Source organism: Myodes glareolus, chromosome 8 (genome assembly GCF_982192425.1).
Source record: "Myodes glareolus chromosome 8, mMyoGla1.1, whole genome shotgun sequence".
NCBI lineage: Eukaryota > Metazoa > Chordata > Mammalia > Rodentia > Cricetidae > Myodes > Myodes glareolus.
Window position 1 is genome coordinate 34,362,842 of NC_142033.1, and position 25,889 is coordinate 34,388,730.

The 25,889-nt window shown below is 44.7% G+C and overlaps 1 protein-coding gene across 2 annotated transcripts in view; it reads left to right on the forward strand.

Moving 5' to 3' along the window:
* Fryl (FRY like transcription coactivator) overlaps positions 1-25,889 on the forward strand; it is a 237,554-nt gene that overhangs the window by 27,421 nt on the left and 184,244 nt on the right. For both annotated transcript variants that reach the window (XM_087908964.1, XM_087908963.1), the window contains exon 2: positions 11,759-11,934. The gene's annotated coding sequence lies outside the window, so the exon portion shown is untranslated. The remainder of the gene's footprint in view (positions 1-11,758; positions 11,935-25,889) is intronic.

Sequence of the window (25,889 nt, forward strand, 5' to 3'; positions counted from 1 at the left end):
GCTATCAGACTATAACTGCCTGGCTCGGGTGCGGAGCTTACCTTTCCTCCCCCGCCCCCATTCTTACCTTTTTGTACTTTTGTAGAAATTCGTGATTTGGGGGCCTGTGAGGTGCCTCAGCATCTAAGGGCACTGGCTGCCGAGAGCCTGCAGACTTGAGTTGGATCTGCGGAACCCACAAGGTGGGAGGAGAGAATCGAAATTTGTTCTCTGAGCATCACACCTATGCCATGGCATGCGTGTGCCCCTGGCCCCCAATAAATAGATAAAGAAGAAAGCAAGCAACAAAACCCCCAACAAACTCAACTTTAGGTGCAAAGTGGCGCATTTTCCCTTTCTAATTGTTAAGCTGCTTGGATATTTTCTTTTCTGGCAGTCACTGGGGCAGGCACTGGAACAGGAAACGAGGTTACCTTAGGTGTCCTCTGAGGGCATGTAGCTCAACTGAGTTACTGCATAGGAAGAGAGGAGCCAGTGGAAGATATATTATTTTCTGGAGATACGGGGTTGCATCTCAGCATGGGAGAAAAGGCACGCAGCGACAGGGAAGATTCCAGACAAGCTCAGCTCTCTTGCAGTTTCTCTGTGCCACTACCTAGTGCGCTTCAAGAGCAGCCAAATGGAGATGCAGGGCTTTGCTGATATTCAGTGTTCATTTTATTGAGTGAAACATTAGCAAGATACTGGATGTTTTCAAAGTTCGTGTCATCACTGGCAGGGTTTCCCTAAGCAACCTAAAAGGTTATTGAGTCCTTGGAGTAAGGAAATACGTCCATGGTGGTTAATGACTGTCTTGGGAGTATCTGCCTCATCAGGTGGGCAGGTATAGACGTTGTAGAAAAGTCAGGTTATTGAGAACATGGAGGGCAGCAGTTAGTTTGCATAGGGGTGCCCATGAGACCTCTTTGGGGAGGTGGCATTAGCATGGTCTGGATGAATGGAGGGAGCATGTGCACAGGCGCGTCCTGTGGAAATTTGTTTTACCTGAAAAGCTGGCTGTGGCTAGAGTAGGGGAAAGAGAGCTCATGTGTTTCCTCATGTCTGTGAAACATGGAGCTGACAGAGTGTTAAGCATGGGTTTGAGCCAGAGAGGACAGTGACAGTGGCTGAGGTAGCAGCAGCCGTGGAGAGAAATGGCCAAGCTTGGGAAAGATGCTGCTTTAATGTCAGGGCTACAAGAAGTACTTACTGTTCGAGGAACCATGGCTGTGTTTGCCGAGCAACATACTAGGGACGGGCAAGGATTTGGGTACAGGAAGAGTTGAGCTTGGGACCCTTTAGGTGAGTCCAGTGGACAGTGCATCTACGAGGCTGGTGTCAGAGGAGAGGGAGGCCTGAGTCCCAGATCGCAGCTCTCTACTGGCGGAGCCAGATTGGAGTGTGAGCCCTCTGGGGAGCTGGCCTTGGAGGTAAGGTCAGTGGGCAGGAGGATGGGGACTGAAGCGGAGGAAGGGTGCCTGGGGAGAGGAAGAAAACAGGGCTCCATGGCGGATCCTAGTACTCTGGAGGCTAAGGCAGCCGGATGGAGGAAGCTAGCACGATCGGCACAGAAAGATCCTTGTCTCATAAAGCAGGCAAAATAAAGCTAGGATAATGTGTGGCATCTTATAGTCCAAGTGGAGAGAGTATTTTAAGATATGGAGGGAGATACGCTGTCTTTGAGTGCACTGAAGATTCGGGCTGGATTCTGACCCAAGTTTCAGGAGCTGTGGAGAGCATTGGGAACAGCGGCTCCTGGGAGTACAGGCGGGCCGGGCGAAGGAGACTGAGAAGAAGGAGAGGATAAAGTACTAAAAAGAGACAGACCACTGTTTGGTGGGCTTTTATCTTAGAAGGAGACAAAGATGCTGAAGTAACTGAGGGACTTCCCCCACTCCCTTGTGGTAGAGGGGATGTTATAAGATGTGGGTGTGCTCATGGGTGTGACCCTCCTCCTTCAGAAGAAAGAAAGAAATGAGACTTTTGGCTGCCATTCTTGGTCTTAAACGGTAGCTGGGGGATGTTTGTGTTGGCTCGGGAGTTTTGACTCCCCTGGTTTTCATCAGGGAGCCTTTGCGATTTTCTATCTCCTTTTGGCTTGCTTAGTCTCATTGTGTATCGTGATAGATTTTATCTTTCACATTTCTGGTAAATGGTGATTATTAGGAAGTTGAACCAATTGTGTGTGGAAAATGCCAAAGACGTTTAGCAGGGAATGTGTTTCCCAAGGCCTATTGTTTCCCACAGAAAGGAAACCGCTGGCTTTTTGCATGGATGAGGATAAAGTTATTTTGTGAACACAGTATTTTTTTTTCTTTCAACTGACTAGCATTTTTCATACTGTGATCAAAAGAAATTACTTTCTGAAAACAACAGTTTAATGGGACATGCAGACTTTGATTGCAAGCAGGGATCTATTGGAAGCCCTTAGAAAAACCCATCTTCTTTCCAGACCATTTTACGTTCTGGAGGTAGTTCACATCATTAGCTTGGGAAGAAAGATACATTGAGAGAGTTAGAAGTACGTATTTAGTTTTTAATGACTTTCAAAAGTAATAAAGAGTTTTAGTTAACTGTAAGGAAGAAAATGGGCAATGTAGGATGCTTCAGTACAAAGGAAAAGGGAAAAGTGCGTATTTTTGCATAGGTTGTATTATTTACACACTTACTTTCCCATTGCTGTGACCACAATCTGAAACAGAGACATTTACTTTTATTCACACTCAGAGGGCTGCAGTCCATCATGGCGGGGGGGGGGGGGGCGGGGGGGGAGGGGAGGAGGCGGGGAGAAGCAGCCCAGTTGATGGTGCTCGGAGTCTATGGCAGGGACTGATTGGATCATAGTGGACCAGAAATCAGAGAGCTTGACAGGAGTCAGGGGCCATGTTATGACCCTGTGAAGCCCACTTCTAGTGATTTCTTTCCTCAAGTTAGGCTTCATCTACTAATGACCTCACAACCTCCCCAAATAACACCTCCCACTGGAGAACAAAGTCTAACACTTGAGCTCCTGGGAGCTATTTCAGATTCAAACCATAACAATGTAAGAAATGTACTTGAGGTGTATAGATACAGTCTTATCTGTCACCATGAGTTAAAAAAGTGAGTCTTCAGGTTATTGTTTAAAAACAAAAATTTAGGTGGGTGATAGTAGCACACGCCTTTAATCCTAGCACTTGGGAGGCAGAGGCAGGTGGATCTCTGTGAGTTTGAGGCCAGACTGGTCTACAAAGTGAGTTCCAGGACAGCCAGGACTACATAGAGAAACCCTTTCTAAAAAAAAAAAAAAATAGCAGAAAACCAAGAAACCAAGGATGTGATAGGTTTATGTTTGCCTTTCTGGATTAGGCTTTATCTTCTTTGTGTTTTATGGTCTTTGAATCTGTATCCAGGAACAAACCCTATGTATGTCTGGCAGTAATGATGCCATCTGCTTTTTGAGCATCTAAGAAAAGCAATCATGGACAAGAGTATGAGAAGGGCCTGCGGGGCTGTTTGGGTTGTAAGCTGTGCCATCCATAGACACACTTGCCGTTCATTGTGACCTCTGAATGGTGGAGATGTGAGTATTCAAAGAGCACCTGTGTGTAACAGACACGTGACACAGTCCCTGTGAGGTCACTCAGTCTGTGCTGACTTGTCTTGTGCTCTCCACCCCGCCCACCGTGGGTGGGTTAAAGTAGCAGCGGCTTTCAATGCAGACAGTTATGGAATGGAATACAGAAATGTAAACAAGCTTGGTCAGCTAGTGATAAACACTTCATGATGAAAACGGGATGGGAAGTAGTGACCTGGCTCACATGACGAGTTCTTCTGAACCTCTCTTCTCTTTGTTGATTGAGAGTCACAGTAACTCCCTCCTTAGAGTTGTGTGGGCTTAATTAAGAGGCGTGGGAAACGCACCTACCAGAGTACCTGGCACAATGCCCACAGCCAAGTGAGGGATATGCCCCCCCTTTTGTCTGAGTCATCCAGACATCTTCGGGGCAGTGCCAGTAATATACGTCAGTCACAGTGTACTGAAGCTGTGTCCTTGAGTGGGCTTGAAGATCTTGTTGGAAAGCAAAGTAACAGACATAAACCTTGAAGACATTGTGCGCGGTGGAATAAGCCAGACCCCCAGAGGGCAGGTAGCTGTGATTCCAGTGGTGTGAGATACCAGGTCATCAGTTCACTGAGACGGCAAGTGGGTGACTGGAAGAGGCCACGGTAGGGTAACGGGGCATCACTGTGTCACGGGTACTGAGTTTTGCAAGATGCAGAGAGAGCTGGAGTCGGATGATGGCGGTGACTCGACATGGGTGTGAATATCCTGTGTGCGCTAGAAAACAGGTAGGGTGGCAGAGGGCATGTCGTGACCATCACACCACACACACACACACACACACACACACAGAGAGAGAGAGAGAGAGAGAGAGGAGAGAGAGGAGAGAGAGAGAGAGATTGATTGATTGATTCCCCCCCCCTTCTCGTTTTCCATATGTATCAGTGAATCAAGAGCCATCAAGTAGTGGGTTCTGGCATAGTGTGTCTGTGAGATTCCCACAAGATGAAAGCTCCGTTGGAAATTCTCTTTCCTTCTCCGAGGTGTTCTTTGGAGAGCAAAGAGTACAGTGTGGCTGGAAAAGGCATTTTCTATTGTTCTGTCAATTGAGAAAATATTTCTTGGGTTCTCATTGTGCTCACGAAGCCACAACACAGAAGTGTTGAGTGACACCTGCCAGCCATTGTTCTAAGTTTACACTAAACAATGCTCAGGGTACTTTTACAGTCCTTTCGAAGCTTCGTGAAATAGCCCTTAAAGGCATTGTTCTCATTTTGCAGTTGAGAAGCCTAAGGCTCTTGAGTGGGTAAGTGGCTTTCTACTTTAAAAACATTTTTAGAAGTGTTTCAGTTCATAGACACAAAGGCAGGACATTCCAAATCGCAGAAAGGGGCTGGCAGATGTAGGTGCAGGATTGTGTGAGATGTATTTGTATGAAGCGGAGTCGAGAGAACATTAGGCACATAGGTTGGTGGTTTTGTCTTTTTCATTACGATCTTGACTCCCAGGACAGTGCCTTCCCCTACTACCTGGTAGGCATTGCCGGCTGCACTGTGCCTTAGGAAGCAAAGCTTGGGATACAGCAAGGTCCCTAAAGAAGGGAGGACAGAGACCAAGTAGGATTCCTGTAATATTCTGTCTCTTTAGAGACAAGCCACGCAATCCCCACATAGCCTTCTGTTGCGGTCAAGCGGAAGAGTATTTTCTGTTTTAGTACCCCAGGACTGGGAGTCGCAGCTCATGACGATTGATTGGTTGAGTCGAGCCACAGGAAAGGCAGGCTATGGAGATGCTCAGCAGGTAAAAGTGCTTGTTGAACTTGATGATGGGGTTACAACCTTGAAACCCGTATGGTGGGGGGAGGGAGCATCTTCCTCAGCAACAACAAAAACAACCTACAATAATAGTGAAAGAATAATTTTTTTAAAAGAGGGAGGTGGAGCTGTGTGGTCCTGGGGGAGACGAGGTCCACGGAGTTCATACGTGAGTGTAAATGACTGAGGAGATTTTCCACTTTTGCTGGGGGAGACGAGGTCCACGGAGTTCATACGTGAGTGTAAATGACTGAGGAGATTTTCCACTTTTGCAGGCTTCGTGTTCATTTTGATACAACGGTCACCTGAATACATAGGTGAGATGCAGTTTAGCTTTGGAAAAAGGAGGATTAGAAGTAAAATGTCTAGGGGGTGAAGTGCCTGGGAAAGGGGGACTCCAGCGGTCTGAGTGGACCAAATGGGGTTGGCCTTGGGCTTCTGCATCCAGCTGAAGAGATGGAGTGTCGTCGAGATGATGGGGTGCAGTTGATGTGGAGACTTGACAAGCTAGGTGTACTCAGCAGGATTGGGCACTCTTAGAGTAATAGTAACACGTGTTAGTCCATTTAAAGCAAGGTTTATCTATTTTTATTCTATATGTATGGGTGTTTTGCCTTCGTTTGTGCCTATGTACCATGTATGTGAATTACCAGTGAGGCCAGAAGAGGCTGTGGTGTTCTCTAGGACTAAATTACAGATAGTTGTGAGCTGCCATGAGGCTGTTGGAATTTGAACCCAAGTCTTCTGCAAGAGCAGGCAGTATTCTTGACTGCTAAATGAGCCATCTTGTCTAGTCCCTGTATTAGTCCCTTAGAAAAATATCTTACACAGCCAGGCACGGTGAAGATGAGGACAGAAGGATTTAGGGGTCCAGGGCCGATCTCCATGACATACATAACGAGGCCTACTCAGGGCATATGACTTCCTATCTTTAAAGCAACAAACAACACTCTCCCCCACCCCCCAATAACTTCAGAGGCTTTCTCATATAATATTTGTAGCCTAATATGCTGGCAATTGATTATTTAGCAGAAAACTTATTATTTAAGGGACTGGGGAGATGACTCAGAGGATAAAGTGCATGTCAGACAACCATGAGGACCACAGTTTGGATCTCAGCACCCTTTTTGGAGTAGGGAAGGTGTGGACCACTGTCATTCCAGGACTTGGGAGGCAAAGGTAGGGACTCCTCAGAGAGAGCTGCAGAGCCTAGTGCAGGCAGGACGCACAGAGCTCTTGACCCAGAGAAACCTTGTGTCAGGGAGTAAACTGCAGAGATCGAGGAAGACACCAAAGTCAAGTCAGTCAGGCTTCTCCATGCACATGCATTATCATTCATGTGAGCTCACGCGCGTGCGCATGCATACACACATACACACAAACGCACAGACACCACACACACATAGAGACACACACAGACATCACACACACACACACACACACACACACACAAGAAAAGGAAACTTGTTTGAAATAAGTTGGAAAGTACATACTTTAAACACTTTATGACTAGATATATAAATATTTTAAATTTGCTAATCTTTTGAAATACAGTCAGGGCATTTTCAGTACAATGTGTTTTAGAGTGATTTCCTTTAGGTCATAAAAGTTCATTTTTAGAGACAAAACATTTTCTTTTCACTCTCATTCTTTGTGTGTAATACTTGGCTAAATTACATAATTACAATAAACACAGCTGACCTGAGCAGAGTATAGGACAAATCTTCTTCCTGGCTGGCATGTAGCTCTGTTAGGAGAAAAATGCACTGGACCCTCTGACTCCAGTAGCCTTTCTGGAGGCTGAAATCCAGAAGCCTTGCCTCTCCTTGCCCTTATGGCTGGCAGGAGTCTGGTGTTACCTTTAGACCCAAGGCTTTCCCAGGCTATGAAGGAGCAAGATGGCAAATGATGGGGTAGATACTGAGTTATTGATAAAGAAGTTTGAGTACGGTTATTTTAAAGAGAGACCCAGTTTTGTTGAGATAATAATTCCCATACCACTATGAATTACCATGTTAAAGTCTACAACTTGCGGCTACTGTGAACGCACAGACAGTTGCTTCTCCACAGCAATTGCTGTGTTTTCATCTTTCCCCCTTTTCTTCGGTTCCTAGGCGCCTGCTCATCTATTTTTCTCTGTGTGTAGATCTGTCTGCTCTGGCCATCAGCTGCTTCAGTTAGACCATCATTGTGTAACACACATCAGTACATTGTTTCTTCCTGTGGTAGTGTAACACTCCAGCAGGTACCCGCACCTCAGTTGACCATTCATTAGTAGGTAACATTTGGGCCATTTCCACCCTTGGCAATTGTATAAAAGGGTATGATGACCATGCATTTTGTGGGGGTGTATGTTTTCATTTTGTGTTTGTATACCCAAGAGTGGAATTCCTGGGTGGTGTTTATCCTTTGGAGATCATCTCTGTAGTTGCTCTTTTGACTTTTTTTCCCCCACTAGTGGTATGTGAGGGGTTTAGCCATGTTCTTGTTGCCTAGTGTCATCAGCCTTAGTCGGCACGGAATGTGGCAGTGGAATGCCATATATTGCTGAGTCAAGCCCTGGGGGTGGAGAAGTCTATGGTCAAGGCAGATCTGGTATCTGGAGAGAGCCCACTTCCTGGTTTGGCAGATAAAGGAAGCAAGCCTTTAGGAACAGTAGCATTGCCACTCCAAGGACCCCACCCTCATGACCTGACTCCCCTGCAAGTCCCCACGCCCTCTACTGAGTTAGTGTGTCAGAATGTGAATTTGGGAGCCGGCACAGATGTCCATCCTAGCACCTTCCTTGGGTTTTCTGTTCATCATCATAACAACAACTGTTGGGAGAAAAGTGGAAGAGAAACTGTTATTCTTTTTTAAAGACATAAGGTGTGAAGGCAAGCCCACGAGGGGCTGCGGTCCCACAAGGGGTAGTGGCGGGTGACCCCAGGCCTGGGGGGGATCACCTTGGTGGGTGGGGGACCGCGGCCAGTGAGAGACAGACAGATACATCATGCAGAGTAAGTCTAGAGTTTATCCAGTGGGTTTTGAAGGGAAGGAGGCAAGGGAGGGAGAGAGGGAGAGAGAGATGGAAAGATGGAAAGACACAGAGAGCAGACCGCAGGCTGCAGGAGGCAGGATATCCCTTCCATCAGAGGAAGGGGAGGAGTTGGGAGGGGGCGTGGCTTGTCTCTTAAAGGGACAGGGTGTCCAGGTGACAGAACAGATCAGCTGATCATAACAGAAACATCATTTCTTTAAAACCACTGCCTAGAAATTAAAGTATTTTCCTTTCATATTTTAAATTTAGTTTGGCATTGTATATATGTGATTGTCCCTCAGAAGAACCCTTGCTACTGGTAGCAATTCAACAAATACCAAGTGTCTACTGTATATGTTGAATATACTTGTATATATGTATATATGTATGCAGTACTGTATACACACATATGCTGAATATACATGTACTTTATATGTCTAGTACAATGTCTACTGTAATGCACCATGTATATTAGTGAATACACCAATTTTTAAATTTTACTTTTTTTTTTTGCTTAGTAACTTTTCTGCACATTGTTTTTGGAACTGTATTAAATTTACCTTACTAAAGATTGCCTCTTTTTTTTTCTTTTCTTATTGAGGAGCTTCTTTTTTATTAGTTTATTTTTATTTTATGTTTGTGTTTTGGCTGCATGTATGTCTGTGTGTGGGTGTCAGAATTCCCAGAATTGAAGTTACAGATAGATGTAAGCCACATGTGGTGCTGGGAATTGAACCCAGGTCTTCTAGAAGAGCAACCAGTGCTCTTAGCACTGAGTCATCTCTCCAGCCCAAAGATTGCCTCTTTGATTCACCCCATTCTCTTTTAAATCTTTGGGTTATTTATTATTTTTTGTTTTGAAATTTTATACTTTATCAGAGTGGCTCAGGGACAGAGTAAAAACAGAGAAGCATCTATTTGCAGTAGATGGTGATTAGCACAGAGACCCACAATTTCCTAAGTCACCAGAAACAGCAGAATGCAGAATGTCAGTCCTAAAGGGAATGGATCCAGGATCCGTTCAGGGATCGTGGTGAAAGAGGAGTAGAGAGGGTTAAGAGCCCGAGGCGGAGGATGATTACAGGGAAGCAGTGGCTTCTGGACACAGCAGGCAGCTGCACATAGGGACTCACAGCTGTTGTGACAGCATCCACAAGATCTGTGCGAGCCCAAGGCACAAGATCTGTGCGAGCCCAATGCACAAGATCTGTGTGAGCCTAATCCACAAGATCTGTGCAAGCAAGCCCAAGCCAGACCAAGTCCCGCCATGGAGAAGAGAGTTGGGACGGAAATCCCATCCTTTGCTTCTGGGAGAGGGGGAGGCAGTTTTCTGTCTGGTAGGCCGACCGCACTCCAGTGGAAGGCACACACTGAAAAATATTTGGGCGGCACAAATTGATCTTGACAAGTTTAGAAAAAAAAAAAAAGACACAAAAGTAGGGGGTTGGGGAAATGGGGGTGAATCTGGGAAGAGTTAGAGGGCGATAAATATGAATCAAAACACATTGTACAAAATTCTCAAAGAACTAATAAAACAACAACCCCACTAAAAGAATTTGTGGTTAATCCATCATATTCAGTTACAAGCTCTAGGTTAAGTATAATGTATGATGCATCTTCCAACTAAACCATAATTTATTTATTTTTCTACTTCAGATGCCTGTTTTGGAAATAATACAAACAGCATTTTCATGTAGAACTTTGTAGGCATTTGAGTTCTCGAGTCAAGTCAGTGCTGTGAACATTTTAGAGGGCCCATTCACATACAGCTGTGTTTGTCCTCAGTCTCAGCGGTGTGCCTTGGTACCTTCCTGGGCCACAGGGGAGCTTCATGGTGCCCGGAAGAGAGTTTGCAGCCCCGCACACTGATGCATGGAGTGCCAGTATCCAGTTGGCACTCAGAGTGTTGGTTTTTTTTTTTTTTCGAAAAGGTGACCCTGGGGTACGTGACTTTATGAATCTGGAGGAATCAGCTTATTTTGAGAACTTGTTTCGAGTTGAATTTTGTTTGAAACGCACGTTTCAGAAGTCAAACAATAAGCAGCCCTTACCTCTCCCACGCCTGGTCCCTTACCGTCCTCGTCGGGTGATCCTTTGACCCACTTCTGATGTAACTTTAAGTGCTGTTGAGACCACCAGCTCCATTTGAGACAAGGTCTCCTGCCGCCTAAGCTGGTATCTAATGCATTGTATAGAACGCCGGATCCTCCTGTCTCCACCCCCACATGCTAGAATTACAGGCATGCGCTACCACGCCTAGCTTAACATGCTATTTTCTTAAATACAGAATCCAACATAGTGTTCTGTCGCTTACTTATTTCATGTAGCCAGGTGGTCTTCTCATGGCTGTCCACAGTGCGTTTGTGTTTTGCAGCTGTGTGGAATGCATAGGCTTCTCCTCCCCCCCCCCCGTTTTTCACACATCCTTCTGTGTTTTCTGCTTTACTTTTACAAATGACTCCATACTAATCTTTCTATCCAGCTGTCTCTCTGCAGTTGTAAGTGGAGGATGGTATTTCCGAGGTCACTGGTTAATTGTAGACCTTGTGAGTGGAGGGCACCACTCCCAGCATCTGGGAGCACCTGTGCCTTCAGGGCCCCTGTGTAGGAAGAAAGGTCCCAAGATCCCAGATGCTGTCTGTGTCTTTAAGCCAAAGAAACACTATTCTGGCCCTGTTTCCTCAAGAAATAAGTAGCTATGGCTGGCATTTCCTTTAAGATTGTCACATACTTGAGAAGATGGTAGCAGCGGAAAAGAACCGTTTAAGTTAGAGCCCTTGAAGGTTAATTCGCATTGTCCTGTGTCTCCAGATAGATAGCTGAAATACTTTTTGCTTTAGAGACAGGCCATGGCTGGCTGGGAACTGGCTGTGGGGACTAGACTGGCCTAGAACTCATAGTGAGCTGCTCGCCTCTCCCTCAGAAGAGCAGGGATTTGAAGGTGCGCACCACCACCGCTGCCCAGCTTGAGATACTTTTTTCCTTGCTTTTTTTTTTTTTTTTTTAAATGCTGTTGGAGATAGAACTTTAGGGGATGCCTGCTAGGCAAGTGCTCTATCACTAAGCAACATTCCCAACCCTGAGGATTCCTCCCCCCCCATCTCTGTTTAACAGCCCTGGCTGTCCTGGAACTCACTCTGTAGACCAGCTGGCCTCAAACTCACGGAGATCCTCCCTCCTGCCTCGGCCTCCCTCCTGCTGGGATTAAAGGTGTGTGCCACCACCGCCCAGTTTCTTTATGTGTTTATTTATTTTTTGCAAGCATGTTCTTGACCAAGTTACAGTTGTGGTACTTATTTTCTCAGCAGCGTGTCCCATGGCAGCTGCTGACTGAAGTGCCATGAACATTTTGGTTTGGCCCTGGCTGTTAGGACTAACCCACTCCGCTTTTCTGTCTTCCAGCCTTCGACATTCTGCACTCTGCTTCACCCATGGAGAGTCACCGCTGCTGCTTCCCGGCGTGCCCACTTCAGTGCCTGTAAAGTACAAGCTCCAGGTTGAAAAAGCTTCTAGATGGATCTTTTCCAAGTCTGGTGTCTTTTCTACAAACCCTGTGCCTCAACATCCATTTCTAAGTGGTAAGGATGTGTACTTAAAAAAAAAAATTGAAGTTTGTTGTTCATTTATTTGGCATGTGGGTGGGTACATGTGTTATGCCCAGATTACGGAGTCCCCCCAAAACCAACTAGGAGACTGATCCTGTATGTAAAAGCAAAGCCTTTATTCTTATACAAGTTTGCGAACTCTGTCTCTCCCTGTGTCTAACGTATTGAAATAATTGGAGAGCCCTGAGCTCAGTTAGGGTTGGGTTTTTGTAGTAGCAAAGGTAGGGGTGAGAGATTTCTAAGGTTCAGGACCCCTGATTGGCTGACATTTGTCTAGGGCTGTCCTGGTGAAAAGCAATGTGTGCTGGCAGGTGATCCTATCTACAACGGTTGGAGTGTTAGGAATTTCCTTTGGATGGTCTGTTCCTGGGTGGTGCCTGGGTAGTCTCAGTTTGTGGTCTTTCTTGCTACCAGGTATTGCCTTAGGGAAAACTATTGAGACTCAGGCCTCTATTGAGCTGTCCTGGCTGGGTCCTACACGGGGAACTTGAGGGTGTCTATCCTTTTATCACATGGGTCCTGTGGTTGGAACTGGGGTTGTCAGGCTGGTGCCTGCCCCTTCAGAGTCTGGGAACCATGAGATGGTTGCTCTTTGGACTGCCTTTCCTAGGCTCTCCCTTTTTATATATGACATAGTTATTTTTGGTAATTTCTTCTGAACTACATCTAAAAGTAGCAGTAACAGGTTTTTTGGGAGCTTTAAAACAGTTCTGTACTGCCTTACTGCTATAACATGATACCTAATATTAGTGAATGATACATATAAAAATAATTGCATTGGTCGCTTGTCATTGCTATGACAAAATATTTGAGCAAGTCAACCTAAAGAGAGTAAAGATTTCTTTGGGCTCCTGTTTCAGAGACATCAGGCTGTGGCCAGATGACTCCAGGGCTTTTCTACCGGTGGCAGCGCTGTGATGGTAGAAAGGCATGGCAAAGGGAAGTGACGGGAAGTAGAGAGAGAGGACCGGGTAACGGCCGCCTCCTCTTTCTGCTGTTCTTCCGCTGGGGTCCCTGGCTTACTGGGCATTACTCCTCACGCTCTGGGCAGGCCTTGCCCCCTCAGTTGCTAGCCAAGTCAATTGACTGCCCTCACCCCATCATCCCCAGACCTTAAAAATATTTTATTTTATTAGTTTCCTGGGGGAGACTCAGACAGTCCAGAGTAACAGACACACGAACCTGGAGTGTGTACTTGATTGGCTTTTGGTTCTCCATGATTTCTTCCAGTCTTGGTGACTGGAATTCATGCAAAAACATCCACGGACATCTTTAGACTGGGGTGTGATGTCAACTGCTTTTAGTGCATGGCCCTGCATGTGCCTTTTCATATGTGAGGTTTACTCAGAGCATAAGTGGACAGAAAGGGCAGAGGAGGAAGCTTGAGCAGAACACAGAGCTACAGTGGGTGGCCCCCTTTGAGGTCCCCTTTGAGGCAGTTAATACCTGTTTACCAAAGACTTGCTATTTATGAACGAAATTGCCAAGTGACTATTAGAATACTAGAGAAGTCACCAGGTAGGAGGCCTGGCATTAGAAGGGGCCTCAGCAGCAGAGTAAGGTAGGGGTCCCCATGTTCAACTCTAATTCTTACTGTCAACTACATAAAGAGTGCAAACTAATTAGTCTTAGAGATCAGTTTTCTCCTGCATGCAATGAGTCAATGAAATTGTTTGTGGGTTTATTTAAAAAGGTTTTATGTAATACCTGGTTACTTCAACAAACAAATTGAAAGAATTTGTATTTTATTTTATTTTATTTGAGGGTATGGTTTCTTCCCTCTCCCATCTGGTGAGACAATTTTGGTCTATTAGTGAGTTACAAGACAGGAGTAAGATGCCTGCTATAAGAATATTTTGCACTTAGTGCCTCTTTTTGCAAGTTGCTGCCTTTCATCTTTTTCTTCCTGCGTCCTTAGTCTTCTCTTCTGCTGACCCCCAGGACTCCCCTTCTTTGGCCTCTCCTCTTTTCTACTGTTCTCTACTGCATTAGTGGTGCTATATTTCCTGGACCTGTCTGGCTATGCTCACCTTAGTTGCTTTTCAAGGTCAGTGAGTCCAGCCTAGAACCCCTTAAAAAAAACAGGTGTATTTTGAAGAAGGCTAGGAGCAGCTGGAAGCAATTAATCAGCTAGCGTTGGTGCCCTAGGATTGAGCCCCAAGTTCTGTACCCTCTTTACTCCCTTCTCTTCTGTCTTCTACCTCATCTTTGCTTGGGACTATTCCCTTCCTATGCTATTGAAATCAGTGTCTTCATTTTAGTTTATGTGTTGTCTTAGGGGTTCTATTGCTGTTAAAAGACACTATGACCATGGCAGCTGGGTTTTTTTGTTTTGTTTTGTTTTCTTGTTGTTGTTGTTTTTTGAAACAGTTTCTCTGTGTAGCTTTGGAACTTGTCCTGTAGACCAGGCTGGCCTCAAACCCACAGAGATCCTCCTGCCTCTGCCTCCCAAGTGCTGGAATTAAAGGCATGTGCCACCACCACCTGACTCACGGCAACTCTTTTAAGGGAAAACATTTAACTGGGTGGCTTACAGTTTTGGAAGTTTAGTCCATTGTCATGGCGAGAAGCATGGTGGCATGCAGGCAGACATGGTGCTAGAATAGAAGCTGAGAGTTCTGCTACGTCTGGATTCACAAGCAACGGGATGAGACAGTCCCACCAGTCCTGGCTTGAGCATCTGAGACCTCAAAATCTGCCTCCACAGTGTCACACTTCCTCCGACAAGGCCACACTTATTCCAACAAAGGCAACACATACTCTAGCAAGGCCACACCTCCCAGTAGTGTCAGCCCTTATGAGCCAAGCATTCAAACACATGAATCTATGGGGGCCATTCCTAATCAAACCATACCAAGTATTCAGGCCTTCCCCAATCTCCCATAAGGCATTGCACCCCATTGGCAATTAGGTCAGGGATTGATAGATCTCTCTCTCTCTCTGTTTCCTGTAAGGTTGGTTTGTGGCTTATACCACTGTTAAGGTAAAGGGAAAGCAACCAGTCAATGTAAATGAATGGCTACAGCTATGTTGTAATTAAACTTTATTTTAAAAAATTGGTCATTGACCCCTTGTTTCGGGGGGCTCTTGAACTGTTCCAGGGGTTGCAAAACAGAAACATTTTAACACTGTAGTTCTTTTTAGTGTATTAGATGGAGCATGTATTTGTTATCCAGTTGGGATAACTTCTGCAGTAGCTTCTTGGTTACCTGGAGTGACATTGCCTCCCCAATCCTGGTGTCAGCAGTCTCAAAGGAATCCTGATTCTTTTTGTTGTTGTTGTATAGTGGAATTTTAAGAATACAATCCAGGCTCTAGGGGTTCTCATACAAATTGATGCTTTCAGTTTAGTTTTAGCATCATACTGTGTTTATTTCTTCATTTTATATTAATTTCTTTCAGCTACAAATCTGGTTCTTTATGACACCAGGAATAATATGGATAGAACGTTAAATAGTTACTCATATACAAGACTCTGATCAATAAGAGAGTCCCTTCTGGCTTTTTTAAAAAATAATTTATTTATGGCTCTGGACATGGTGACTCATTATTACACTTTGGAAACTGAGGCAGGATTGCTGTGGGTTTGAGGCTGTCTCAGTAGAGCAAACTAGCTGGGTATGGTGGTATACACCTTTAGTCCCAGTACTCGGGAAGCAGAGACAGCTGGATCTTTGTGAGTTGAAGACCAGGCCGATCTATAGTGAGTTTTAGGACAGCCAGACAGAGCTACATAGTGAAACCCTGCCTCAAAACAAACAACAACAACAACAACAAAACCTAAACCAACCAATCAAATACAACCCAGTCGAGAGAAACAAACATTGCAGGTGTCTGTGAAGCCCCCCCCATTGATTGACATGTCTGTGCGATTCCCCTCTGTTGTGCAGAATGACAGTTCTTTTACCCATGTTTACTGTTTCATTGTGTGAAATGCCACCATTTGTTTGTCCTTTCTCCAGCTGGTGGAGTCTAGTTGCCCTGGATTCTTTTATAGGTATTATAAGTAGGCATTATAAGTTTTATTCTGTCTCTCTCTCTCTCTCTCTCTCTCTCTCTCTCTCTCTCTCTCTCTCATGTCCTCTGGGTGGAACTGGTGAATTGTTTCTGGACATAGGGCACATGCCCCTAAGAATGCTTAGCAAAAGTACCGGGTGCGTTAGTTATCTGTTGCTGTGTAACGGAGTCTTCCCTAATGTCCCAGTTTACCCCAGTGATTGTCATTATCTGTCATTTGGTGTCAGTCTGTTTCTTTGGGGTTCAGCTTGGTTGAGTGCTTCTAGCCAGAGTTTCTCATAAACCGCTAGGTGATATTTTCTGGGGCCACAGTCATTTCATCTGGGAGGGGGGAGGGTCACAGAAACTTCTGTGGTGCATCCCGGCTCACCCTTGCGACTTTTGGCAGGATTTAAATCCTTCCTGGCTGTTGGCCAGAATTTTGTTTCTTTCTCTTTAGTGCTGGGAATTAAACCTAGGGCCTCATATACAGTTGCCCACCCTGACTGTATTTAAGTGTATATATGTGTTCAGTGGCATAAGGCACTGTTGCTCATTCATCACCCTCTTCCATCCACAGATCCTTTTGCTGTTCCACAGTTGAGTTGGTTGAGCTGAATGGATTCACAGTATCCATTCAGTGTAACTCTGCCTTTGCCCATCCCTGTGGCACTGCTTTCTGTTCAGGGTCTGACGACCTCCTGTGTGGAGTCATACCAGTATTTTGCCACCTGTGACTGGCTTATTTCACTCAGCATGTTATCAAGGTCATTTATGGGCAGCATGCATCAGAATATCATATTTTTGTTTTTCGGACAGGGTTTCTCTGCACAGCCTTGACTGTCCTGGAGCTGGCTCTGTAGACCAGGCCATCGTTTTTAAAAGGCCAAATGGATACATTATGCTGGGACCCCACATTTTAAAACGAAACGCACTCCGCACTTCGGAGACTGAGTTGTTGCCTTTTTGTTGCTGATGGGTTGCTTTGCTATGAACACTGGCATTCTTCGGCATTCTGTTTTCCCAGAAAAGTCTCCAAACCCACTCCATGCTGAAGAGGAGGGCTTGTGTATGGGTGTGAATACCAGGAGGTGGCAGCCCTTGGCATGCCTCTCAGACATCCCATAATAATCCTCTGTGTAGTCAAGCCAACAATTGGCTATACTTATTTAGAAACACAATAACTTATAAGATGTAATGTTATTTTGCAGTCATATGTAATAGTTTCGTGGATCCAAAGACAACATCCACAAAACAAGGTATATTAAAAGGAGTTACTTCCTATTTTTTTCCTCTTTTAAGAAAACCATTCAAAAATTTCAGTTGATTTGTTCAAGTATAAACAGGTGGGGCTGGAGAGATGACTGAGCAGTTAGGAGTACTTGCTGCTCTTTCGGGGGGATTACAGTTCAGCTCCCAGTACCCGTGGCAGTTAGCCCACAACCTGTAACTCCAGTTCCAGGGAATCCAAGGCCCTCTCCTGACCCCGTCACAAAATAAATAAGATAAAACACATTTAGACAGGTTATGTTCTTCTCTCTCTTTTTAATATAAACTGAGTGTACTATAGACCTTCCTTCCTTTGTTTGACATATTCTGAAAATCACTCTTTACCAGTTTGTTGGTTATCTTTTCTCCAGCCACAGAATACCTCATTGAACGTATCAGAATTGGGTTGTTCTAAGCTTTTGCTAATATGAAGTACACTGCAGTGAGCATACGCATGCTTCATACTTCAGGCGGGTGCTTAGAAGTGGATTTGTACAGTCAGAGGCTAAGTGAATGTGCAGGTTTATTAGCTACTTCCAGATATAGCCTGAGAGTTAAGACTTTTGTTCTCATCAGTGGGTGTTCGGGTATACCCAACTATGTCATAAAATATATTTGCAAACTTTTGGGGGTCCTACTAAGTTAATTTCCACCTTCCTCCTCTTGGACGGGATTGGTTTTTGTATTGTAAAGTCACATTTGCATTTCTGCCTCTTGCATTGCATTCCCTTAGCCCCTCCCCATTTTGGGTTTCTAGTGTTTTTTTTCTTTATAAGCTCTTTTATTATAAGGAATACCAACCCTTCGTTTCCTCTTGACAGCAGAGATATTCTCTAATCTACTTCCTGCCTGTTTCATTTTTTTTTTAATCCCTTCTCCATTGGGGGACCACTTATTTTTCTGATCATTTGATATTTAATAGTTCCCTTTATATAGCCCAGACTCCAACTATTTCTTCAAACATTCCCCAGATAGAATTTGACTTTATCCATGGAACCAGTGTTCCAGCATCCCTTTTATCAGCTGTTGGTATGGTGGCTATCTTCCTAGTTGAGAAAGAGAAGGCCCTTTGCGGCTTTATTTAAAATGAATGCAGTAAGTAATACCTGCCAGAGTTTGAAGTCCTGTGGCTTGGCAGGAGGTGGTAAGTCATAATCCCTGTCCTTGGGCAGTGATCTCCTTGGGGAATCCATATTAAATGCGGGTCTAAATGTGTGGTTAACGTGTCAAGAGAGAATTCAAGGGTCTGGGCATTATTAAATCGGAGAGGTTATGGGTTGCAATTTGATGATCATTTAAACTGAGATTTGAGAGATCGTTAGGCTTAACTTGATGATGAAAAAAGTCCTGGTGGCATTTTGTAGACACCGGAAACAGTAGGGAAGGATGCTGAGTCAGAGTGGATCTTGTAGCAGATGTACAGCACCTGGCTAGCTTGAAGGAGTCATCTCATTTGCTTTGTTTAAAGAAAAAAAAAAATTCTTCCCCCGAGAAACTGAGACCCAAGACTGGCAAAGGGAGAATGCAATCTGAAGACAGCTTGGGCTGCCTACCTAGACCCTTGATAGATAGTTCATCTTCATTATCAGCTTGACTGGATTTAAAATCAAGGGTGTCACACATCTTGAGTGAGTGTATTTCCGGATAGGGTTAATGCGGGAGGGGAGACTTACCAGAGCCACTATCTCATGTGCCAAAGACCAAGACTGAATAAAAAGGAAGACAAGGAGAAAGTGAGCTGAGTACTAACGTCCTCCCTCCCCATTTCCTGATCACCAGCACCCCTCCCCATTTCCTGAGTACCAGAACACCCTACTCATTTCCTGAGTACCAATATCCCCCCATGTTGACAGAGGTTTATGTCCCACCTGATCCCACAGATGTTCAGTCCCAAAGAAACACACAGAGGCCTACATTAATTATAAATTGGTTAACCTATTAGCTCAGGCTTTCCTATTAACTAATTCTTAAATCTTAAATTAACCCATAATTCTTGTCTATGTTAGTCACATGACTAACTTGGTACCTTTTATCAGTGAGGCCTTCTCATCTTGTGTCCTCTGTGTCTGGGTGACAACTGTAGACTCAGCCTTTCCTCTTCCCAGAATTCTCCAGGTCTGGTCACCCCACCTATACTTCCTGCCTGGCTATTGGCCAATCAGCATTTTATTAAAGCAACACAACTGACAGAACTTGACAGAGTACCAGACTATTGTCCCACTGCACCCCCCCCCATTTCCCTAGCTTTAAAAATGCCAGGAAGGCGTGCCTGTCAGCTCCCAATGAGAATGGCTGAATGCCTTACTTCTCTCGTGATGTATGCCATAGCGCTGAGGAGAAAAGTAACCCAGACAACCTGGGAAATGAAGGAGGGAAGGGTTCGTGTGGGTTCACAGTTGAAGATACAGTCCATTCGAGTGGGGATGTCGAGGCCTGTGCTTACTCTCTCCCTTCTCTGTCTCTGTCCCTCTCCCTCATTTTCTCTTACACAGTTTAAGATCCTATACCACAAGAGCGGGTCTCCCCTCTTCAGTGACCCTTAACAAGATGATCCCCCATAGGCCTCTCACCTGCCACTGGATTCTGGATCTCATTAAATTGACTTTTGAGATTATAATACACATTGATTTTTTTTTGTCTTAAAAATAAGTGAAAACAGAATATAGTGGAGAAAAATCACACGGTCCCTGAAGGCACTCGGGCCGTCATGGGATGCCGTGCACAGAGAGGTAGGCCAGTAGCTATACGAAGACAGTGGTAGCATACACAGCAGTGATGGTGCCTGTTAGTTCATTTGTGAACAGTTCTTAGTTCTGCTCCAGGACAAACTTATTCCTTGTATCTTTATGTCTGCGGTCTCTAAAAGAACTCTATAGGCTAGTCAGATTTAAAAAAGAAAGTTCCACCCTGTTTTAGTCCTTTACCACCCAATCGGCTTCAAGAAACAACTTAGAAATGGCAGATCATGTAGTGGCTGGGGCTGTAGCCCGTTGGTAGAGGGCTTGCCTGGCACGCACATGTCCTGGGCTTGATGCCCAGCAACACACCAACAGGGTGTAGTAGTGTACATCTTTTATTAATCCCAGCACTTGAGGGTCAGATATCCAAGGCCATGGTGCCCTCCACGAGACCCTGAAGACCTGATCCATTCTTCTAATACTTACATTCTCAACAAGCCCCACAGCCCCTTCCTTCACTGGGGAGGAGCGATGTCTCACCTGGGGATGAGGTATTATGTCTTTTAGATTCCTGAGGCTCCCTTCTTGTGGGCAACCAAGCACCAGTCATGTTTTCCCGCCTCAGCTTCTCCTCAGCCTGGTTTTCCATCGTGACACATCTGCCCACATGCTTCTACCCTGTTTTTTCCTGTTTCCTGAAGGCTTACACCTAACTTCCCCTAATCCGTTTAAGAGCCTGTCGGTGAGATTTAGTCTTGACCTACATATCCTGTTTTCCTTTATTGCTAATGGCAACTCCAAGACTCACGGTGGTCTTTGTTATGTTAGGAACAGTCCTGGGTTTACTCGTAGTGAAAGGAACTGTATGTTCTTCATTTCAGAGCTCATGGGACTGAGGAGAATTGTGTTGAGTTGTGTGAGATTAGGAGGCGGAGTCAGGGGATCTCTAAGAAGAGACAGGTGTCGGATACAGTGCTTCAGGCACCTTGACCAGACCGGTCAGGAAGTGAGTGTGACCTTATTCCTCAGAAAGGCCTGACTTGCCTTTTGAAGCCATCTTTACACTTCAGCACACGTCAGATAACGCCTGACTCTCCACACTGATTTGACAGAAGTGTGTGCCTGCAGCAGCACCAGCATCCTGGGGACTCGGAGGAAAGGGTAGTTAGGACACTAAACGTGCCGTTTTCACGGTGGCAGAGAGTGGCCACTACAGTTGTGACTGTGAAGTGTATTTAAAGGTACCTGTGCACTCCCCTCATAATCATGTGGAGGAGTGTCCTTCTGGCTGATTTCTTGATTAAAAGTGATCAATAATAACCCTGCTTATTGACAGGGTTAGTTTACCTACTGCTCACACCGGGTATTGTTTGACCGTCAGGGCTGGTCAACATGTTTCATTTGTGAGGAGATGGTGTGCTTGCTCATTAGAGACAGCTTGTAAGATGACTATCATTACAAACAAATCCTTGTAGGTTTCTTCCCTCTCCCTTCTTCCTTTACCATAGGCTGCCGTGTCTATTGAGTTGCTGTGTCTCAGTGTTCTGTAACTGCCACTTGGGCACAGCTTTGTCAGGGAATACCACTGTTCTGAAGTCATAATGGAAATGGGTTTTCGTTGAGGGTGATAATTGCTGATCTATTTTATAGAAGAATTTTCAGATATTAATCTTCTCGTGTCTTTGGCTCAACTATTGAATTAAAAAACTGCTTTTTGCTTTTTAGTATTTCTATATAATGAAATTTTGGATCATTACCATATGGGACTTATTTTGGGGGATCTGAAATGTAGGAGAACATAAGCTTTTTATTTTATTTTATTTTATTTTTTATTATTTTCAAGACAGGGTTTCTCTGTGTAGCCCTAACTGTCCTAGAATTCTCTCTGTAGACCAGGCTGGCCTACAAACTCAAAGGATCTGCCTGCCTCTGCCTCCAAAGTGCTGAGATTAAAGTCAAGTGCCACCATGCCCAAAAGCACAATTCTTTTAAATCCATTTAAAAAGCAAGTTACCTAAAAGACATATTGCAATTTTTAAATATTTCAACAATATTAACGTTAGTGCCCTGCTTATATTAAGGTCAAATATTGCAATGGAAGTTTTAAATGAACTTGCTTAAGCTGAAATTAGGAATTTGAGACTTAGTTTCTGGGAATAGGATTTTAGAGTTTTCAAAAATAATTTCCAAACCTTAGATATTCATAGGTAAGACACAAATTACCTTGTGCTGCTGATTGCCAGTAATTATATATTTAGGGAGAGTGATAAAGAAGTTACCTATGAAATGGAGAGTCTACAAAACCAATAAATTCCGTGTAAATTCCTGGTTTGATGGGTCTGTGAACGCCCTAGAAGGTGAAGCTGTCAGAGACTGCATGCCCTCCATGTGGGGCTCATGTAACTGGCAGCCCTGGCCTGCCAAGGTGGGAGAAATGCCTCTGCCTCACTTGACCCTCTTCAAGTCTCCCCCTCCCCATTTTTAGATCCACATGAGAATTAGTTTTTACTATAATCACAGTGTGAGTTCTGAAGCCTGGCGTGTTAAAAGATAACTTTTGTCTTTTCAGCAACCATATCTGTACCATTTTGAAATAGTCTCCCATGAAACGGTTAAGAAGGGTCTGAGACCTGGGTGAGCCACGCCCATCAGGGTACATCTCTGGTTGCAGATCCCATCCTATCCACATTTGCATGTGGTCTGTGTAGGGCATGGCTTGATGGACAGCTGGGGTGTTTACATGCCACCTTCGCTTCTTGGTGCTTAGTTCCTAGAAGGCTTTAACGACATCACCTTTCCCTGCATGCATTACTCCAATGCAGTGGTTCTATACCCATAGGTCCTGGTGCCTTTGGAGGGGGCGGGGCGTGAACAACCCTTTCACAGGTCACCTGAGACCATTGGGAAACACAGATATTTACGTTACGGTTCATAAAAGTACCAGAAATGTTACAGAATGTCAGGAACTGTGTTAAAGGGTCACACACATCATCAGGAAGGTTGAGAATCACTGCTCTGGTTCGTATGTCAGTTTAATTTTGTCTTAATGTGATTTCTGGGTATCTCATGACCCTGAGTGAGAAGGTCAACATAAGCTAGGTAGTGACGCTGGTCCAGAGACCGTACTTTATTCCGATGACTCTGAATTCTGTGACACTGAGCCCAGGACCAAGTATGCTCTTACCACAGAGCTGGGGTGAAGCAGAGGAGGCACACGAAGACTCAGGAGAGGTTTTCATATCAACCGCAGGATGGCGGTTGGTCCTCCATGTACTTGTCAGGTCCACCCTCAAAGCTGTGCACAGCTGTGCACAGCAGCACTGTTTAAAAGCGTTAGTCTCCTTCTTCAGGATGTTTGTGCTTTAGACTAGAGATTATTTTTAAGAATCATGGCTGAAATGAGGCTGTTACTTCCCTTTATCACTGGACTTGCATAATTAGACCTGACCAAAAGGGATTAGGGTTAGTATATGAAATATAAAATTGATCTTTGATTTGTTGATCACAATATGTTTTTTTTTAAAGTTTCTTATGATGAATTCATTTCATGAAATATTTAGTAGAAATTGTGTGCTAATTATGTTTAATGATCCTGTTTTGGGAGTTCTGAAGTTTAGATCACATCAGGATATATTGGACCTAATCTACAAAGGGAGTAGAAAAAGACAAAACCTCTAGTAAATTGGGAGTGTGGGAATCATGGGAGTAGAAGGGGAGAGGGGAGGAAGGGAGGGAAGTGGAGAAAAATATATAGCTCAATACAAACAATAAAATAAAAAAAGAATGTATTGGAATCGCAGTTGTATTTGCATGCTTAATCTGACGCGGCTCCATGTCGTAGCTTTTCGTGTTAAGAGGACCAGAAGTGCGGTATTTCAGAGTTCACTGACCAGAAGTGCGGTATTTCAGAGTTCATTGATGGTGCTCTCAGTTCCCCTGTCTGTGAAGCTGAGCCTCGACACAGGTTGTGCTTAGTGGGATTATAATGAAGGTGTGCCTGTGAAGCACTGTAACAGTCCTACCTAGTGGCTGGCTGTCAGTGACTGATGCTTGTTTTGTTGTTCTTGATAGGTTCTTAATTGGTTGGAATTTCTAGGGTGTCATTTCTTGGGGTGCAGCGAACCAGCTCTGAATTCTCCCCTCTTATATTTGTAGTTTTCTTAGACCAAGGTTAACCACTGAGAAAAGCCTGTTTGTGGGTGGAGTCGGAGGGGCCTTGCTGACTCCTGTATGGGGGCTCTCTCTCGGTTACTGGTTGTGCTCTGTAAGAGGAGGAGGCAGTTCTGTGGCATGTTTGTTCTATATGGTCATCTGTAGTGACCAAACCAATTTGGAATGTTTTATTACTAACTTCAAAATGTGTTGTTTTCTGTATAGAGGATGTTGGTCTGAATAAATTCCTTGTTATCTTTTACACATTTCTAGGGAGGGACCATCAGCTGGGCCCATCGGTACCCAGCACAATACTTTCTTTCATGAATGTGGGGAGGCGGCAGTAGCAGATAGCCACTTCAGAGGGCAGAGCCAAGAGCTGTTATGTAACTGGGGGCACGCGATAGCATCTGGCTGTAGGGCCAGGCACCCCGGGAGTTGTGCTGGGGAGACTTGCAGTGAAGCAGTGCTGTTTACTGAGCATGTAACTGAAAAGGCTTTTGCAGAATCACACGTGGAGTGGGAGATGGACCAGGGAGGAGCTGGGGGAAGACTGGGAAGTAAAAACGATGAAAACGCATTGTGTGCATCTGTGGAATTTTCAAGGAATTAATACAAATATATTAAAAGGAAGAAAAAGAATTACTCTCTTTCTTAGCTTTCTACATGGCAGCAGGAAGCAGTTGGAGTTAGAATTTGTTTTCCTAATTTGTCTTTGAGCAGGGAGGGCTGCCTCCTTCTCCATACCAACTGAAGCCTGTCTGTTTTGTACATGACTGTAACTCAGACGGACTCATAACTCATAACTCACCTGAAACATGAATGTCTGTCTTCTGTTTTGTCTGTAGACCTCTTCAACGTGGCTCGTGTGGTTAAATGCCATTATTGGAGATTCTAGAAGCTCTGTAGGACAGCTAATGGCATGAGACACTGCTTCTGACTGGTGGAAATGCCATGACAATAGCTGGTTCAGAGATGTCCTTAAAAAGAAAAAGAAAAAGAAAAAAAAGATAGGATCTTATGCAGCCTGGTTGACCTTGATATGGTCATGGATGATCTTGAATTCCTGAGCCTGTTGTCTCCACCTCTCAAGTGCTGGGTTATGATGTGGGATTCCCGTCTGTGTGCTGTGAATACCATTGGTGAATAAAGAAACTGCCTTAGCCTGTTGATAGGACAGAATTTAGGTAGGCAGTGGGGGGGGCACTAAACTGAATGCTGGGAGAAAGGAGGCAGAGCCAGGGACAGACTCCGGAACTTTACTCAATAAGCCACAGCCATGTGACGATACACAAATTACTAGAAATGGGTTAAATTAAGATGTAAGAGTTAGCCAATAAGAAGCTAGAGCTAATGGGCCAAGCAGTGATTTAAATAATATAGTTTCTGTGTGATTATTTCAGGTCTGAGCTGTGGGGCGGTAGGGAAATGAGCAAGCCTCTATTACAACAAGGTTATACGTGGGTACCAACAACATGCCTAGCTGATTTGGTCCTAGGGATCACAAACGGGGGCTCTGTGAATCGGGGCATGTACTCTGCCAGCTGAGCTGTGCTCCCAGTCCAGCCCCCAAAGATACCTTTTCCCATTAACAGTCCTTGATACCCTCCTTCTCCATCCACATTATTGCTATTTTTTTTTTCTTTTTTGCAATGCAAAGTTTCTACTTTTCTTTAGTCTTTGTTTTTGAGACAGGATCTCTTTCCCCCCTCCTTCCCCATACGTAGCCTTAGCTGTCCTGGAACTCACTCTGTAGATCAGACTGGCCTTGAACTCATAGAGATTCACCTGCCTCGGCCTCCTGGCCTCCTGAAGCACCCCTGGCAGGTTTCT